At 35.8% G+C, this 20,257-nt stretch overlaps 1 long non-coding RNA gene across 1 annotated transcript; it reads left to right on the forward strand.

Moving 5' to 3' along the window:
* The first annotated feature begins 13,885 nt into the window (after positions 1–13,885).
* Positions 13,886–20,079, forward strand: LOC114533290. Its single transcript, XR_003688037.1, has 4 exons — positions 13,886–14,138; positions 14,267–14,336; positions 18,553–18,819; positions 19,924–20,079. It is a non-coding gene; the product is annotated as an uncharacterized LOC114533290 (long non-coding RNA).
* The last annotated feature ends 178 nt before the right edge of the window (positions 20,080–20,257 follow it).

The raw sequence follows: 20,257 nt of genomic DNA on the forward strand, positions 1-20,257 counted from the left end.
CGCGCTTATATAGTCTTCAATCCTGCATGTGCAAACTGCGACGTGTCAACGCGCCCATACACGATCACATCTTGTTAAACGGCGAAATAGCAGCGATATTATTAAAATAGGACCAGTGTATTAAACATGTATTAAATTTATTCTTACTACAATTAAATCTGAACTTAATCGAACAGCATCAAAATAACGGTTTATTCAGTTTGCCTCTTGGAAGAATTGCCGCATCATGCGAGCGAAATCAAATCGCGCATCGGACAATTAGCCAAAGATTTCGAGCTGTGCACCACAACTCTTGGGAGACAAAACTTTGACGTAGATAAATACGGTCAAATACATTTTTCAAATACTAGTATATTTTGCGCCAAAACACACTTCCGACGACGAAAAAAAAATTTAAAAAAAATGAAAAGGCGAAACAAAATGTAGGTGAATTTTCAACTCCGTCGCTGACGCCGGAATATATAATTACATATTAATTAATTATTCCGACAGTAAAGCAAAAGTATCATATAAAAATTGCCTACTTCGCATATGGCTATATTTTCCGTACTACTTCACGTTTTGCAGCCAAACTTGGCAATTATATTAATTTCAGTATGCTCTATTTTATTTATTTAATTCCTTCTTATAACCTAGATCACAAGTTGGTCTAGTATGCAAGTGGTCCATTTTTAGCTACATCGGTTTTTCGAAGCCTGGGGTAATTATTAGCTACCAAATGAATTTCCGTGTATATGAAATAAACAGTTCACAACAATACAGAGCTGACATAAAGCCATTTCTATAATTATTCGCATGCACGCGAGCTTTGATATTTTAATGCTTGTTTACACATGCAATTTTAATTTTGGCAATTTGCTACGATTTTCTTTTTTTGATATATGTAAACGAGTGAATTAGTTACGACTGTTCAAATAGAAACTCGTGCACATCTGATCATTCGTAACTTTATGCTTTTTTGCTTCCAAAGCAGAAAATCGCTCATAAAATTGCATTATTTTATGATTAATACACTTTGCTTGTATTGTTTGTTCAATAAATTGCGTCGCTATAACAACTGCAGGGACCTGTTTTTAGTTTTGGACACAGAATTCAGAGTTTCAATATTTAAGAACACAGAGTTTCAATATCACAAACATAAAAATTTTGAAAAAATCCCGTCTTACAAATTTCATATAACCCACCGCTTCAACGTCATACATCAAAATCCAATCTCCTTTCAAATCGCTACTGATATTGAATACATTGGTCAGTTGACAATTCTCAACATCTTTTGTTGTTTTGTAATTGAATCCAACACACTGAGCTTCGTCTTTGCAGTAAGTATAACATTCTAAGACAACAACCGAAGAGGTGATGTTGTGCTTTGATATTATCTCATGTGGGGACAGTGATGGACCACCTAAAATTCAAAATTTTAACAATGAATAAAAAATTTTAAAAATTCTCTTCCTGAATAATGGGCAGTCTAATAAGAAACTAACCCGATGTAACGATGTAATCTTTCTGTCCACATTGGTTTCCAAAAATGGTTGCAAATTGCAAGCAAAAGTAGAGACACGCGTTAACGATTTTGAGCATGACCGACTTTCTCAAAAGCTATCACGTAACTTCTGGCGGTCAAGCTAGCTGCTGCTGCTAACAAGTCCGTCAAAATCATTTGACACCTGTGTATAGTTTTGCACTAAGAGAACGAAAAGAATCAGTGGGAAAACGAGCCAGTAAGGCCCTTTTTCCACGTTATTTCGAGTTCTCCAAAACGCCAATAAGTCGTTTCTAAAACTGCGTAGACACAGCAAAATGTTTTTTGTGTTTCTTTTATGGTATAACCCATGCAATAAAAGGATTTTAAACAAATTTAGAAATCGATTAACTTAAAAACTCTCATAATATTATAATTCATATAATTTATTTATTTAGTGACACCGCGGAAATTCGTAAGGGTTGATTTCCACTTGCATAGGAATGGTTCGCCAGCGAAATATTTACATACTTTCTTTAGAATTTTAACAGCAGAAATAAATTAGTTCAACTTGAAAATACGCTTATATTTCGCGGGCGAAGTATTTCTCTGCAAGTGGAAATCCAACATAAAGGCGTTAGCATGCGCAAATTTATTTCAGGATTACTTTCGTAATACACTGGCGGTCAAAAAGAACTGCTCAAATGTTGCTATTATCGTATGTAACAGGAATCTTAACAATCAATCTTTTATTGTACACTGGCGGTTAAAAAGAACTGTTTATAGATACAAATTCAAAAAGAAGAAGCTAATAATAGGAAAGAGCTTCATAGGCATTTTAGATAATTCTCTTATTCCAAGCAATATTTCAGTAATGTCATGCAACCTGCCACACATCCAAGATAGTCAAACAATGGTTTCATGGGAAGAGGGAGTTACAGAAATGGATTGGCCTGCAAGTCAAAAACCTTAAACCTATTGAAAATCTGTGGGACAATGTCAAGGGGATAGTGCAAGAAAGGAATTAATTCATAAAGCATCCATGATTTATGCGTTGCTGTAAAGACTGTCCCAAGGATGAATTTCTTTTGACCATTAAGATTACCACCTTAACAAAAAGTATGCCACGCCAGTGTAAGGCCGTCATAAATTATAAGCCCAAAGAAGGGTCAACAAACTATTAATATTTCATATAGCTTAGCATGTAATCTAGTCTATATTTACTCGTATATATTGTTAGAGGGACAGTTACGTTCGTTTGAGAGCATTTTAACTTGTTTTGAGCAGTTCTTTTTGACCGCCAGTGCATGTATATAGTACTTAAGCTCTGAAACAAATAAATAAAAAATAATTAAACCTGTCACACACATAACTCTTCAAACTAACTATGCAAATGGTATTGTAGACGTTCAATTTTGAAAAACTTAAAAAAAGGGAATAAAAAATATAGTGCTTTACAAAGATTTGAACCGGGTTACTTTCACACGCAGCGAACCTCGCCTAACGAATAATAGCGAGGTTCAGATTTGATTTCCACTACAACTACCGCTACCTTTTGCTGACCTATTCAGCATGTGATTGGTTAATCAGGTAGACTGGTCGCATCTGATTGGTTTATTTCCAATTTAAGGTCTCGGTAGTGGTAGCTAGTGGAAGTCAAATCTGAACCTTGCTAATTGCTAAAGCCCAGCGTAGTTTAGGTATATTTATAGTACTCAATGCAACAAATCGGATTGTTTAGTGCCGAGTTTCACCCTCTGCCTTCTTTGTGCTAAGAAATCGAAGACCCAGTTTATTAAAAGGTTTTCGACATTAAGCAGCTGCATCTTTTCAATTAGGATTTTATGGTTGATTCTATCGAAGGCTTTACTAAAGCCTAGAAGAAAGACACGAACGGCCTCACCATTACCATTTCTTTTTGAGTACCAGCAGTGGAGGCTGTGGAGCATGCTAATCAGAGCATCAGTTGGCAACGAACCAAATTGCCTTGGGTCCAGCAGAATGATATTTTGAATAGGAAATGTTTAATGGTTTAGCTGATGTAGGTATGTGTTCTAAATCATGCATCCACCTACGTTTTATTGCCTTAGAGATAACAGAAACTGATTTTCCTGACAATATTTTCAACAGGTGAACAGCAAGCAAAATAACCCACCTTTAATTGTGGCGTCGTATCTCTTCTGCCAACAACTGCTGGCGTTAATATTTGCAGTTACAAGTAACAAGGTCAAGCTTGCGAAAATAAGCGTAATCATCATTGAATTCCTATCTCTTTTGACTGGGTAATACAAAATGTCTTCTTGATTTTGTGAGGAAGGCATGGGTAAAAATAGCGATAGCCCTCGCAATGATTTTGCCTATTTAAAGGAAAGTAAGACGACTGAAACTTTCTTGATTAACTGTGCCAGTGGCCTTGCTAGCCTGACGATCATGTTCCGCTATGTAAATTTCGAGTTATTATAAAATTAATATTCATTTGTTTAGAAATTTATTATTTTCACAGCCAATGAACTCGAAAATATTAGCATAGCGGGATAAATCGTCAGGCTGGATACGCTACTGTAGAGCAGACATAAAAATGGACGTTTCTCATAATTGCGTCAATTGCGTGATGCAAACGTCAAACGAAATTTGATTTGCTTCGCAAAATTATTTAGCTAATCGAAGTAAACTGTAATATCAGACTTCCGTGTTTTATGTCATTATAAGCTAAGTCATTTTGGAATTTGATATTCACCCGTGTGAAATTTGAGGTTTTATGAGGTTTATGCCCAACCAAAGTCCGTGCCGAATTAGGTCACATGCACACCCTGTATACCCTACACAAATTAGCTTGAATATATATATATATAGATATGCAAATCAGCTACAACAATGCACTATAATTTTTGTCAAAAACTGCGGTCAATTGACCAAACTTAGGCTCCAATATATGAATAAAATCTCAAGATGTCAATGCGTATAATCGAGGTTCAGTAAAGACCTATAGGGTTAATAAGATAAATATAAGATTTTGCACCCGAATGAGTCGTATATCAGATTGTTTATCTTTACTGAGCAATTATTTTATCTGAATACACACGAGGATTCGGAAAAGTAGCTTTATTAGACTTGAGATCGCTTGACGTTCATCATTTAAGCCCGTTCTCCTTGACAAGTTTTCCTTCCAAAGTTTTATTTGTTCGTGTGTACGCGAAAAATCGACAAGGAGCCTTGTTCAAAACTAGTCATGCCAGCTTTTCAAGTAGGAAACTGGGCAACAATATCTTCGAGCCAATTGAGCGGTTTTTGGATGTTTTATCATTTCTGTTTGTTTTGAGATTCCATGGTATACTCATTTTATTATAAATTATTGTCGTGAATATACTCGACATAAATATTATCGCAAAACTTGTCAATAAAAGCTTGTCTCCGCAAAACTATTGAGCCAATCAAACTTCGTGTAACATCATACTTTCCGCGTTTGACGTCATTATGAAAAAGATCTATAGTATAAACATCTGCGGAGGAGAAAGGTCTTCATCCCCTCAGCTAATGCACAAAGTAGCAGAAATATAATATTTATGCGACGCTGAAGTTAGCACGAAGAAGCAGGAATTAAGTGAGCTGCTGCATGGCCGTCAATAAGTTGGTAACATGCAAATATGTCACATGCGACCCAGGAGGCCGGGATATAAAATTATTTAGACTGGCAACATGCAATTATGATTGGCCGCGTTGCAGAATAAGTTCTGCGCAAAAAATACAATTATGTTTTCAATTAAAATTCACTGAGATATTAGTTTTCAAAGTTAATGTATCCTTTATGTCATGTGATTTATTTTCGCATCGATATATTGCCAGTCATTAATTTTGCATACCTCCTCCGCAGCTCAGTTTTCTAAGCATCATGCAATAATGACACATTACATTTTTCGCCGTTTTGGGATAATTTTGGCTAGGAGTAATGGTTCTCCTAGGCGCTTTATTTCTATCAAACAAAACTATGATTTATGAATACATCCATTAAAATTTCAAATATTTATGCTCAGAAAAGAGTGGAGGCAAATTACCGATTTTCACCATGATATCACCCGTGTTCTGTTTATTCATGGTGTAATACTCACACACACAGGTTTCATTGAAGTACTGTATATACGCCTACTAAAATCGCTAATTGAGATATAACGGTCATCTCTCTATATAATTATATCAGCTGCTGTAAATCATCCAATGTACACAGTTGCTACTGGATGCTTTGGGGAGGAGGTTGGTTCAACTTTAGAAGAGCTCTGTTTTCTGCGATGTCACGCTTACACTGACCGTTTGTGGTTGAGGTATTCGCTCCTGTTAGTTTTCAAATTGTCGCTGACCTTTGACCACCTTTGCCATATTGCGTGCACTCCATTTCTTCGTAAATATTTTATTATATTTATAGCTTTGTCCAAATTATGCCAAATCGCCGTATAGCAGCAATTAACAAGTGAAGCATTGCTGGCGTTAAAGAATTATTTGGACATTATCTGAACTTATATTTCAATAAACCTTCGAGACAATTTTGTAGTGAGTAGTGCGAGCTTCACTTCAGCAAAGTTTACTGTTATATATTACCACATGCATGCAATCACGCTTGCATGAGTAAATAGAGTTTTCAATCACCCGGAATCAGTACTCTCCTTTCATGCATATAACACATATTTCTTCTTACTGCATATATTCGCGCAAAGAAATTAAAAATATTTTGCCAGACTACAACCTTTCAAATAGTCCTATAAGAGGAGATATTTTTCTATGTCGCCTAATATATGCTCAAAGCCTCAGTTATATCTGCATGCAACAGTACTAAAATTTTCAGCATTAAAAATGTTTGCAAACCTGAAAAGCATCCACAAAGTATATTTACTGTATAATCTCAAATTATTTTGAAAATGAAAAGATTTCTCGGGATACGCCGAGAAGAAAATGACACTTGAATCGAAGCTTCTTTTGTATTCATTTCAGTTATAATGGCGTTGACATTATAACATTGTTGTAGCCGCATTATATTTTGTAATAACTCTTTTGTTTGGTGTTTTGCATTCACCAAATACAGTTCAAAACTTAGTTCACAACATAATTTAAAGAATAAAGGTCAAATAAATTAATTTTGAGTGGTACGCCGAAAAGATTTTAGGTTTTGAGCGTTTTCCCGCCAAAATACGCGACATAATAAAAAATCTCCTCTTAATTAGAACAACAATTTGGCCATTATGAGTCATTTACAGAAAATTCAAAATTGCATTTTTAAATACCTTAAATTGCCGTGGAAAATATTAAAACCAATCGAGTTTATATTCTTAAAAAGGTAAGAAAGCCAACTCACCTCAGTAGTTTCTGCGAGATTTTCGGCGAAGAATTTTAAGGGAAATGTATCACACTGATACTCTTAGTTTTCCGGTCAAAACTTGAACTGATCGATGCAAAATCTGCTATTTCCTTTTCGGAACAAATTCTCCCGTTCATATGGCGACAACAATTCCGTTTGAAAGCAACATACAGCCTCCTACCGTCATTCTTAGCGGGCATCGCTATCACGCAAATTTGCATATCACAGTTTGAAGCAGCATCATGTTAAAAGTTTCTGGAATTCGCCAAATAATTATTTTGTAATCGGCGTTTTTTTGACTCGAAGATTTTTTTCCTGATATTGTCATGAAATTTCCTTGGCGATCATGTAGCCGTATTTAATGGAAAAATGGCAGAATTATTTATGATTAAATGCGTCTTTATATTAACATACTTTATTTACATTAGGCGAATCCGTGACATTTAATTTTGAGTAAAAAAACGTTCGACTACTGCTTTTAATAGTGAATAATTATTAGATGTCTGATCTATTATCGGGTTTGTTTATATTTCGTTCAGTGTTATGACATTTGTTCAGATTAATGATCGAAGCTAGCCGTTCTAATGATTACTATAGCAAGCGGGCTTTCTGCGCAAAACAATACACACACACATGCACACGCGTTTTTTTTTGGGGAAGCACAGGATGTAATTCTTTGTGGTCAATCTATTATCCTTGCTATATCTAAACTCGTATCTAATTACTAAACCCAAGTTTGGTCGTTTTGAGCAAATAAGGTATGCGTTGCTTTGAAGACGTTGAGCGAGGAAGACTATAAGCAGAACCTTTTTTTATGAGATGACAATTTTATATTTCATTAAAAAGCTATTTTTTTTAATCGGCGAATGTGTGTTATCTACTCGCGACTGTATATTAAAAACTTCCTGACACTGCGGGCTCAGGCGGGAAACGGTCAAAAATATAGGAGCAGATATTACAGTATAAAAGGCAGAAAGTGTTGACATTTGAGAACAATGGTGAAATGGATCGAGATAGGCAAAATGTTTGGATTAGACGGTAAAGACTTGTTGGAGTTTGTGAAAGATCAGCAAGAGATCGAAAGATCAGCAAGAGACATATTAAAGTACATTGCCACCGTCCGTTCGTTTTTAGTCACGTAGTCTTCTAAACTATAAAAAGAAACACTGAGAAAAATTAAAAAATTTTAAATTTGGTTCTACCTCGGTAACCGGGTCAGTCCGCTTGGAGTGTTTATATGAAAATATTTTCATCGCGCTTCAAGCGAGATCTCGCCTCTTTCGATTTGAGTTATACTGACCATAATAAATTATCATAGTTGTTAAATTTAAAAATATTAACAAGTTTTTGTGGAAAACCCTCGTCCGGCTGGAAATTTCAAGATGGCTTTTTCTTCGGAATTTGTTTCACTTTGTAGTTCACACAAAGGGGAACTAGACTGTCTGTTGGACTCAGCTTAGTCACAAATTCTTGACTGTTTCTATTTCTTAAATAGCAAGCAAAGGTTCGTCACCCGTGTCATTAACTTTCCTAGGCTAGTATTATAGTTATAGTTTTCTCAATTGAAAATGTCAATTTGAGAGGAATTCAACTAGCTAGTTCATTTCCAAAGGTCCTGGAATCAATCATAAACAACACGCTTCGTTACGATACGGTTGAAGTGGAAAACAGTCTTTAGACCCCTCTATCACTACAGCACCCGATTCGCTAATCACGCCATCGATAATAATGTCGTTCATCAATAAATTTCTCCATGAACACATTTTAGTACACTGATTTTTGTTCCGTTTTGTCAAATGGTGATTCTATAAGCAACTAAAGCATTATTCGAGTAGTGACCCGGACAAAAGACGAATAAATAATATTTGCCCGAATAAAGATGGCATATGTTTTTAGAAAAAGCTTTTGCTCCAGTGACGGCAGATAACACAACATATGGCCATAATGTATCAGAATACGACAACAACGAATCAAAGAAAACAATATAATTAAACGGCAAGTAGGAAGTAAACAGTTATACGTTTCACACTCAATTCTGAAGCATAAAGCCATCGAATTTTAAGACAAGAATTGAATTGACGAATACGCAGCACGGGGTTGAGTAATTACCCTTTCTCACGATGACGTTTTTTGGGGGAAATTTCAATCTTCTGAAATGGGTTTAAAAATTATGTTTAAAATCAAAAGCAATTTTTTTAGACAGGGGCGTAGCCAAGGGGGAGGGGGGGGCAAGAGGGGGCGGTCGCCCCCCCAATGGTCTTTAAAACCGTTCTCATGAAATGTTTAAATCCAGCGGAATATAAGGAGGGGGGATCAAGTTAGGTAAGCAACGAGTAATCAGTAAATCTAAAGAGATTTTCACGTGTATTGTTCGTTGTTCTAATGTAATAATGACAGAATTTTGCTATATGTAACCTTACGATTACTTTTAAAAGCTCGTATCAGAATGCTGGAAATGGCGTTTCTAAGCCTTAGAAATCCAAAATTTTCCCCGGGGGAGCATGCACCCGGACCTCCTTAGGTAGTTCGTGGCTTCCTCACTCACTTGTCGCCCCCCCAAATTTTCTACCCTGGCTACGCCACTGTTTTTAGAATAAACAGACCATTTGAAAAATAAATTCAGCCTAAAATTAAAGACAGTCGTCGTTACCAAATCTTACGCTCACGGTTCAGTGAAAAAAATACCCAAAAAATGGCGGCATATTCGTCATCGTGAGAAAGGCTAATTGTCAACAATTTCCCTAAAATTTACAAAAAAACACAAAGGCAATGCATACAGTGAAGAAGTGAAGAAGTGAATAGTTGAAGAACTGAATAGTTGAAGAACTAAACCACTTCAATGGACGACTTGCGCTTTATGGTCGAAGTAACTAGAAGAAAATAATAAATCATCACAGCTCGAAAGACCTTGCTTAAATTAGCGCAAATGCAAAGTTTGGCTGCGAAATTTTGAAAATATAGCCATGCGAAGTTGGCAAATTTTGTATACTTTTGTACTACGGGCGGAAATGTGTAACTAAATTAGTTACACACTTCAGGTCGTAATACAAAAGTATGCAAAAATCGAAAACTTCGCATGGCTATATTTTCCTTAATTTACAACACGCAGCTAAACTTTGCATTTCCACTAATTTAAGTAAGATCCTTTCAGAAAATGTCCTTTCTATCGCAAAGGTAAGAAATTAGTCTAAAGCGCAAGTCGTCCATTACCTAATCTTGATTTTCAGTTGACCACCAGAGAAATCTATGACGTTTCTGGAAACCTGAGAATAACAGACGAAACATGAAACTGGATTTATTGAGGACTACCGGCAAAGGACGCAGAGTGAGTGACATAGTGCAGAAGTACAAAACAAAACAAATATTTCATTCGAGTTTTCAAATTGTAACTGGATTGAAAACGTGAAAGTTTGTTTGGTGATCCTGAAAATTCAAAATTAATGCATGTTCCACATTTTTTTGACGGCAAAGTAATCTTTAACTGTTTTACTGACCTTGACGGGTTCTCTTCCTTACAATAGTCAAAATACTTCCCTATATAATATCGGTAACCTTTTTAGACACTGAAAAATATATCGTCGCGCGCGGCCTGCTGGGAAAACGTTTGTAATTATGCGGATTGCCGCTAACCTATGATGCATGGTGGTAATTGTTGGTAAGATATTCTGCCCTAAAACTTGTTCGGATACCAAAGAAATGAAGGCCGTATGCATATGTATAAGGTGTGTGGGATGTCACACTCCTCTCCGAAAAGTGTTTTTTAATATCCACTAGCCCAATCCCGAGAAACTCCGAAAATGGCCCTCGACTGAATCAGTCAGCACTAGAAAACCGATTGCGAAATTCAGGCTTTTATACATTATAAAGGATATTCTGTGCGATTGTTGCACTCCTTTGCATGCTTGTTATTTTCATAATTTCATGGCTCTTAGCTCGTTCTTTATTTCGTATGTCATACACTAAAAATAATTGCGAGAAAATAATATCCGGTATGTATATCTGCTTAGTAGATAACTGAAAGAATTTGCGATCTCTATAAGAATGTCATAATGCTATTGTTCACTTATGCCCCCGCGCTAGCAGCTGTGAAGTATGGGATGTATTTGAAGACGCGGAATCAAGCCAGAAAACGTCACAATGAAACCAGTTCAAAGTAGGTATAAATCTTAGTATGATCATTTGAGTTATCTTCAAACTTTGGCGAAACTTGCACCGGAGTCATAGATCCCATATTTGATTTACGAATTGCACTCCTTGCTCTCTTTTGATTTTTTTTGTTTTAAGTGCCCTCTAGCTTTTTGCATACGAAGTGCCTCCCACGAGTCATTTCAAGTGTTCGGCTTTGTCTACCACAACCGCATGTAAATAATACGTCAAGAAATCTCAACTGATACTGATGATGATCACAGCTTTTGTATTCTATTCCCAAACACGTCAAATTAATTACCAAGGATCTAGATCTGCAAATGGTTGTAGATAGCAGAGTTTAACTTGGCAAATGGCAACCAGCCGGAGTAATATGTTGTAATAAACGATTACACAAAACAGCTTGCAGTATGGACTAAATTATCAGCCCTCGTATATAGGAAACATAGAATGCATGGCCCCGTTGACACTGTCGAAGTTTAGACACTCGGAATTTTGCATTGGTCTGAAATACTAACCTTTGAAGGATATGACTGTATAATTAGTTGTACGGCATAACTCAGAACAAGTACGGCGTACAGCAGTGCCATGCTTCCCTATATATGAATATATCCAGCAAATCCTTGAAAACTTACACGTTCGAAATGCTTGGAAATTTTAAGTGAGGTCACAGAAACTTTGACATGCATGCAAAATAACCTTGCCTAAAAATTAATGAACATGCACAGTTGGCCCACTTAAATCGGGGATATGCATGGTATAGTGTAAGGCTAAATCGTTCTAATACTAGCAATTGTTAGTGCTGTTACATACTCGTTATATATACTGAATATTCCTTAAACTGTACTGCGAAAGGCTTGACTCTACATCTTCTTACCCAGGCTTCTTGTGAGAAAAAAGCGGACCACGATACCGATACAAAGATTATAATATTCATAACTGAACACCTTCGTTTATCACATAATTATGATGGGAAGCTTCACATGCACTGATTTATTTTAACGTACGTTTATATGTTTCTAAATTAAGAAACAGACGCATCAGTTAAGATACACTGGGTGTTTACTTTTTGTGATCTCTTTTTCCCCAATCATATATTTAGTTCGTTTTAACTAACAGCTTATTTCAACTCGCAAAGGCCTGATGGCTAGAGCTGGTCAAGATGTTTCACCTTGCATATACAGCCATTTCAGTTACAATTCCCTTTTAATTAAAGTCTGAATGATAAAGCTGAGCGCTCAAAGAATGAGCAATGCTCACTCGCAATAATATGTTTACCTATATTTTTCCCACGAGTGAAAAAAACTAACTTGATAGATAATTTCCTCAATGCCCCGATTGCTGAGTTTTCTCACGAAAATCAACTAACCGCCCACCGTCCACCAAGCTTTTAGCACTACAAATAAACGAAAAAAACTGTTAACTTAGCAAACAGCTCTCATTTGCGACGATGTATTAATTCAGTTGAGTAAAGCGTCACTGGATTGTCGTGCTTATATAGTCATAGACTATAGCGTTAAGACTATAGACTATAGCGTTAAGAATATATATCCTACAGTAAAAACGTCAGTTTTTTCGACTGTGCTGGACTGCTGGTGCTATTTATTGTGGAGTAAAAAGACAAACAACTTTGATAGATTGAAGATGTGTTGAAAATGTGAAAGATTAGATTATTGACCTATAACGCTAGGAGCATGCAGGGACAATTACACTAAATTGGAATTGGGATATTCGTGAAGGCGCAAAACTTGTGATTATATGAAATATATCTAAAAAAGCGATTATATGTATATTTATAGTTCGAATTTGAAATCATTGTCATAGCTTTAGACGTTTTTATCCAATCATCGCCGCCAGCTATGAATCAAGCATGCATGGTGAAGTCAGGAGGAAACTATAATGATATTTTAGAAACCAGTCGATCTCCGGATCAAGCTGATCTGAGATCTTGACGTGAGTGACGTCATGAGGTGCCTCAAAAAACTATTATGCCCCCGTTTTTCCTGGTACATATATATTGCTGAGTGCTGACTTCCCAGCAATTTTTCACTTTCATATTTCAAAGTTTATACTAAATCGCAAAACCGCGAACTAATTTTAAATGCTTTTTCTAGCAGCACTTATATATGAATTATTGCGTTCAACAAGGAGAATGTTTCCTCAGTCTGGATGCTATGTCGTCTTGAGATATCTGTGTGGCATTTGCCTCCATCATTCAGTGTCATTTTCTTCGTTTTTGTTGTCGGCGTCAAGGGCTAGTGTCCCTCCCCTACTTTTCTGAAAAGAAAGAATGAAAGATGAACCCCCTTTTTAGCAAAGATGCCTTTCTTTGAGTCATTAAATGAATAAATGTGTCTCTCTTAGAGCAAGTAATTAAAAGTGCCTTATCAGTGATTGTAAAAAGAAACGCCAAACAGTTCAGGAGTACGTGACCTCAACCAAGATTTGTGAGCCGTAAAATAAGTGGCTAGAGCAAGATACTGGATTTATGTTTTTCAGTGGCTCTAAAATGCTCGTTTTTCGGTGTAACCTGGATCAAACGTTGATATTCTTAAATTGGAGACTCTGGGTGCAAAACTTAACTTTGGGTGCAAAATCCATCTACTGACCCCATTGCTTTCTAGGCCTTGTTTTTCACGCGGTTAAAAATCACTATCCAGCAAGCAGCAGTGGATTGCGTTACGGTACTATATGGCTTTCGTACAAACGGGCATACCAAGCGGCCAAACTGCAGAACAGACTGTATGGGCCATATTGCGAAAGCGTCACAAAACGTACAAAAACGCGTGTTTATATTTCGAATTAGACATTTTTATTGTCAAAGTCAAAATCTCCGCTGTCGTACACAATGACGAAAAATTTGTAATTTTATAAACACTTTAATTAAATATTTTGTGCATTGTAATGAAATGTATTTCTCATTAGCGTCCACGCGTAGTTTAGACAGCGGTCGTCCTCGGCTAATTATAAATTCACCTAAATTAACCGTCGTGATCCCATGAAGCCCCCTGAATCACTGTGACACAACAATTTGAAAGCTGAGAAAGTGCCAGCGAGGGAAGCATTGTTTTGTTGGCCTAAATAGACGCGAAAGCTTTGTCTTGCCGATTTGTTAGCTTTCTCTTTCATCATCTTACCAATATTTTCACACTTGCTGGCAAAGTTTTAGCTGAGAATTCAGGTTGGGTAAGTTCAAAAATCGTTTCTTTATGATGTAAAATGTTTTGTTTCTACGAGTACACGAGTACTCCCATCTATTATATAAATATGTAGCCAAGAAAATTTTGATATCTTTGCATCCTTTTGTTGTTTAGGAAATATATTTGGCCGATTCAACAGCGGGAAAGAGACTTCAATCGCCACTTTTCTGAACTAAATACTAAGGTATTTTCTTTCAGTTGTTCGTCTCGAACTTTAAGCGAGATATTTAGGGCAAAATTGTCTTTGGGCAAAGGAAATTATTATGAAATTTTGTGGAACAACGTAATATAACCTCAGTAACAATTCATGCATTACGTTGTTCGTATATTTTGAATACTTCCTTTATATTTATCATGGGATATTTCAGCCAAATTCTCTGTTTTATATTGAAAAATACACGATAGCTTTCTGTCGAAGGAATTTTTGTCGATGTACTGATCTTTCAGCAATTTTATGCGACTTGAATTGAAATGTTCCTCGCATATTTTAATTTGATTGTTGTTTTTCTGCCGTGTGTGACGCAGTATATTTTCTTTAGCGTATTATCAAGGAAATGTTTTTAAGGAATAGAAAATATTATACACTATCGATGAAATATTTAGCTAAGCGTTCTATGATTCAGCTAGAAAGCTTTGATGTGAAATTGGGCTGTGGTATAAATTGGCCCATATCCAAGCCACATGTAGGTATATGTTCTATTTCAATGCTGTGTGGCTCTTAATATCTAAAGGTTCACTTTCCAATCTTGATGTATATATGAGATACTATTCTAAACATTTTTGTGATAGCAGACTGCCTGTGTTGAAGTACTTTGCATGGCCTTTTTTATTAGAGAGTCTAGCACTGGGCCCTGCAGCTCCTTGTTCAGACTTCACAGCTTTGACTCACTTTTCTAATCAAGGGATTTGGCTCAGATATGACAAATATCAGATAATTTTTGACTTGTGATGAATTATCTCTTGTATGTAGTAATGCTAGTCATTTTCAGATTCACTTTGGGCTAGCATTAACGTGAATATTATAAAGGAAAAATACAAAAAAAACTAGTTGAATTAATTAATACTTGACAATCTGTCTTTATCACCCAGTGTATATTTCAGGGTGAATACAGCCATGTTTTGCTCAAAGACTTGAAGGTTACCACTGTAAAGGTTTATTACTCTTCAACAGTATCGATTTAGCAACAAATGTGGTATAACAACTGCCTAAAATAGACAAAACACTTCTCGACGTTTCGACCTGAGGGCCTTTCTCAGGAGAGTTAGTGTGAAAATGAATATGGGAGAATGCATGCTTTGTATGGGGGCAAAACACATGATAAAAATGGGCCAATAGAAAACAAAAAATCAAAACAAATTGGAATACATTGTGTTGCCAAAGAGATGCCTGATTGTGAATTTCTAATGTCTGCTTAGTTATAGAAGATGGGACATTTTAGACATATTTATCTTTCTCTATTACATGTATATCTATGTGAAACACAATGCCTAAGAAAAACCAGGGTTACTACATTCTGTTTGTCCCAATATGCAGTGATTGTCCATTACTTACCACTTGTAGGTTGTATTATGTGCTACTTGGTTAGTAGGAATCGCTGATTGAAAATTTTTGTATTTATTACCATTGGCAGTACTGCAATAATTAACATTAGAATAGAATTTTTCTCACCAATTTGACACCACCCATCTATTGGGAAGTAAATGTGTTAGCCGTATGACAGAAAAAAATAATAAAGTTGGGGGAAAAGCGAATGAAAACCTTTTTATACAATATACAATGTTCTCCCTATTTATTCCTAGCTTCTTGTGCCACATACTCCCAATTGCTTCATAACATCCCATGCTTGCTTTCACAGTTCCCACTCTATCTATTAAGTCTTGCTATTTGTACAAAAACATGCAAAGAGTTAACTAAGGTACATGGATTAATTGAACTATTTTTCATTTAAATATGGGTTTGGGCTACTGCTATTACTTTTAATTTCATATAGAGAGACACATGTATATATATCTTTGCAATTTTGTTTGAGTATGTGGGGTATGCTGACTGACAATTTTGTGAATTTTTCTAATGTTTGATATATATGCTATGATAGTGGTATAAGGGTACCCTAATTGTTCATTCATTGGGTATCTTACACAAAAGATTACTTATACATTATAAATTCTTCTGTGAACTCAAAGGAATTTAAAAACTAGTGAGGCAGTAGTAGAAGCATTTGGTCAAACATTTTTCTTGAAGTATATATGCATCCATCATTCTGTCTCTAATGCTTTGTGTGGGTTCAAAATATACTGTATGTTCCTGATTAAAATCTGCTTAAGAATTCTTTATAGTTGAATATTATTATATACCCACATGTGTTTGTTAGGGAATAGCAACCAAGAGCTGTTACAAGTGAACAAAACATGCATTGTCATAATTTATTGTTTCAGGTGGTATTCGATATTTATACTAGGCTTGTATTGTCGTCACTGTAGCAGAAAAATGTACATAGACAAAAAATTTTGTATCCCGCATTCTAGAATAATCCTTGCAAGTGGGAATCTTGATAATTACATCCATAAACAGTCAGTGCTTCTTTCTTTTAAATATTTAATTAAGTGCCATGTAATAAAGAATAACTGATCACTGTATGTAGCTCTCCTAGTTCCTCCCAAGTTATGTGTACTAATAAGTAAAGATACATTATCACTGTGTGTAGCTCTCCTAGTTCCTCCCAAGTTATGTGTACTAATAAGTAAAGATACATTATCACTGTGTGTAGCTCTCCTAGTTCCTCCCAAGTTATGTATACTAATAAGTAAAGATACATTATCACTGTGTGTAGCTCTCCTAGTTCCTCCCAAGTTATGTGTACTAATAAGTAAAGATACATTATCACTGTGTGTAGCTCTCCTAGTTCCTCCCATGTTATGTATACTAATGATACATTATCACTGTGTGTAGCTCTCCTAGTTCCTCCCAAGTTATGTGTACTAATGATACATTATCACTGTATGTAGCTCTCCTAGTTCCTCCCAAGTTATGTATACTAATGATACATTATTGTGCACTATGTTGATAGCAGAATGCAATTGTCTAATATTTTGTTAATGTGTTTTATAACTCAATTTATAAATCAGGATAAGTAATGGTCTATAAAAACATCAAGCCACATTTAGGTACCATATGCTCTATTTCAATGCATTGTGGGTCTTGATATCCAAGTGTTCACTTTCTAATTGTGATGTACATATAGGATACTATTCTATTATCTCTTGTAAGTAAGGCTTGTTATTCTCATGAGATTCATGACTAAAGATGCACCGTGTGCTGTGCCATGTTGAGAATAGAATGCAGTTGTTTGAATATTTTGTTAATATGACTGTTATAACTCAATCTATAAGACAAGATAAGTAATGCATAAGTAAAGCATAGTTTTGTTGATTTATACAGCTGCAAAATTACCATTTTCAGTGATATCAAATGTTGGTATAATGTAAATGCAGTTTATAATTTTAAATTGTACACTGTGTAAATTGTTTTATCTTTTTGTGCCTGTATTTTTCATCACTGATGATGGTAATTTTGCACCTAATTTCAATCAATAATAAGAAAATCAAGTTTATGCAGTGGATATTATGTATATTATTTGTACAATATTTTGCAATATATAATATATCTGAATCCCACCATATACGATAAAATGCAATTAATAATCTTCTCTACAATTGTAATTTGTCTTAAAATATTATATAAGAAGTGTTTTTGCATCAAGCCATATATGAAAAAGTAAGATTATAGTTGTGTTTGAGTTTTAAAAATTGCTTTATATAATAAATATTTTGGTTGTGTGAAATAATAGTATAATAAATATTTTGGTTGTGTGAAATATCAAATATGATAATTAATGTGAGATTGTTAGTCAATAATATACAGGGTGTATCAAAAAAAACGCAACCACTTAATATTCATGAATATCCTCTTTGTTCTACAACACAAAAGACGTTTGGCCCCTGGAATGCGAGAAAGCTTGTAATCATGTTCTAGCGGCACAATCGTTGGTAAACAAAGTCGGGTGCGTAAACCAACGAGCTGAATTGAAAGTATTTAACGAGTAAAATTTTATTTACAATTTATCTTACAAGGTCGACAGTTAGCATTCAAGTTATCATGCACGACAATAAAAACTCGTAGCTGCGCCGTTATTAGTTTAGCTGATTTGACCATTAGCAGTTGAACTGTACGATTAGAAGCCATTTTAAAATCCCAGGGGCATAAAATCTATTGAGCTTATAAACAATATGAATTTTAGCCCTGCATGCTTGCTACATTTGCATCCAGCAATACTATGTTCACACATCTAAGGTTTGATTATTCAACTAAAGTACTGTAGTTATCTTCGTTTCTTCTCCAGCACAATGGTAAACTCTTGCAACTCGAGGTCACCTATTCTTTTGGATACACCAGAACGACCAACCGGCACGGGGGGGAATACAACAGTAATTGAAATACCTGACAGTAATGAACGAAGTCACCCGAGAAGAAGACGTCTCGAGTCTGTGGATGGTGTCATCATAGCTGATAACTCAAAGAGAGCCCGTGTTGATGTACCCGTTATTGATCTGACCACTGATAATGAAGATGAGAGCTCCTCCGTTGACAATAACGCTGACAGCCAAAGGTACAGTGTGAGAATTGGCACAGTTTATTTTCCCTTCTCGTTGAATTTCTGACGCGAAAAAAATTAGATTGGAAAATTAAATTTCTTACAACATCGAACACGTATAAAACTTGCGGATTTCAAATTATCGGAGCAAAATACCTTTGGATAGGTTTTTCTAACCTTGGGTTTCTATATGATTGTTAAACTCAAATTCGAGATATGTGAAACGTTTAATAATATATCAAATAAGTGATTTTTTTTACTGTAAAAACGGGTTACTTTTGTGCTTGCTAGCAGGGCCGTAGCTAGTCCGCCCAATTGGAGGGGGGGTATTTATATATATTTATGTTTACATTTCACAGGAACAATAGCGTACAAAAGAAACCAGTCGGGCATAAGACGGACATATATGAGTATACAATCCCCCCCCCCCAAATAAGCATCTAGTACGGTCCTCCTTGCTTGAAAATGGTGCATTTCTCGATTATGGTTACTTTTGGCACATTCGAGACTTTTCACCTGGAACTCAACATCACCAATACAATATTTTTATATTAAACAGCTAGGGCTCAAAATAACGGTCGGTCAACCGAGAATGGCCGACCAAATGTGCTTGTTCACCGTTCAATTTTTTAGCTTGCCAGGCGTTTGCTAAATTTTATTAAACGCTATGTATAAGACGATTCACTAACAATGCATGTTGTACATTTGTAGCGACACACATTCACGAGAATCTGTGCGTCTCAAAACATAGGATTTAGTTTCCGGTTTGATCATGTTGAGTCAATCATAAAGGTACAAGTCGTGGATGTAGTGACACGTCAAACGCCGATTCTGACCGTGTTAGAATGAGGCTGGTCGGTCGTTTTCTCAGGAGATATTACGGATGTTATTTTGAGCCCTGTTTTGCTAAAAAAAATCCGCTATCAAATAAGCTGTTTCCAAAATGGAATTACCTCATTTTTTCCATCACCTCCTTAATAGGCCCCCACGCGGCAATCTTAAAAATCAGTTTTTTAACTTTAGATATTTGATTTCATATGAATGCAATGACACGGAAGATTTTACCGCGTGTTTAAATGAATACTAGCCTTGACGAATTGAACTATTATTTCTTTCTAGTTTCCTTCGAACCCTCGAAAGCTCGCCATATTACGCTGAGATCATGCGTGGTCGCTTCCTCTCAGACCATAACAGATTACGTATAAGACGAGCTATGTCATTACGTCATCGTCAATCATCACACCACGCAAGTCATCCAGTGGAAGAGCGTCATAATGGTAGTTTACCTCAAGAGGCGATACTGCGAGATATAATCATTTCTTGAATAATCTTCGTGTTGATAATTCCGAGCCAACTATCCTTGTTGATGATGTAAGTAGACTGCAGTACTCAGTGTAGCTATAAGGCCTTAATATCTCCCTCCCCTTGTTTTCCCTTGGTCGAATACATTCCG

This window comes from Dendronephthya gigantea, unplaced genomic scaffold (assembly GCF_004324835.1).
Source record: "Dendronephthya gigantea isolate DGI-Jeju-01 unplaced genomic scaffold, DenGig_1.0 000088F, whole genome shotgun sequence".
NCBI lineage: Eukaryota > Metazoa > Cnidaria > Anthozoa > Malacalcyonacea > Nephtheidae > Dendronephthya > Dendronephthya gigantea.